Here is an 852-nt window from a genome sequence, read left to right on the forward strand (position 1 = left end):
TCACAACTAGAACACTCAGGCCAGGAGTCTACTACTTACGAGTGATTTGAATTTGGCAAGTCACTCTGAGCAACATGATTATCCTTCAGAAGTTCCTAACAAAGCTCTCTGATTTTTATTTCCTCTCTCTGCCTTCTGTGTTAGAAACAGTTGACTACCTCAATAGTCAGGCTTCCCTTCTTACTTTATAAGTAAATCCTCTATTTTTAGTGAGATATCTGGCCATCCAGTGTTCAGATTCCCTTTCAAATAGTTGTGACCTATAAGTCCATGTTCTGGCCAATGCTACTGAGACAAGATGAAGCATCAGTCTACCAAATCATTATCAGTGGTCTTACCCCATATTAAGTTATGGTAATGCTTTCAAAGATGCAAGTAATGGTGACATATAGACATATCTGGACTACCAATACAGCTCTCAATGTCTTGGTTTTTCACGTTAGGATGATCCTTGACACACATTTTCATGTTAGGATGATCCTTGACCACATGGGAGATCCCTGAGTGATATTAGTTAAAAGGAAGCTATTTTAGTCATTAAATATCTTCATTTATAACTCCAATTATAAAATAGTTTGTGACATTTTCTATGCATCCAGTCTTCAAGCATTTCATAGATTCATAGAAACTAGGCGTGTTTACCATAAACAATCCTAAATATATCAGCTCTCCCCTACTAAAACTATTTCAAAATTAGGACGACTAGTCAGTTTGCTAAGGCATTAGGATGTTTATAATACAACTAGAGGCCCAGTGCACAAAAATTTGTGCACTCGGGGGGGTCCTAAGCCCAGCCTGTGCACTCTCACAGTCTGGGACCCCTCGGGGGGTGTCCACCTGCAGGCTTAGGCC

Source organism: Myotis brandtii, unplaced genomic scaffold, assembly GCF_000412655.1.
Source record: "Myotis brandtii unplaced genomic scaffold, ASM41265v1 scaffold340, whole genome shotgun sequence".
NCBI classification, from domain to species: Eukaryota; Metazoa; Chordata; class Mammalia; order Chiroptera; family Vespertilionidae; genus Myotis; species Myotis brandtii.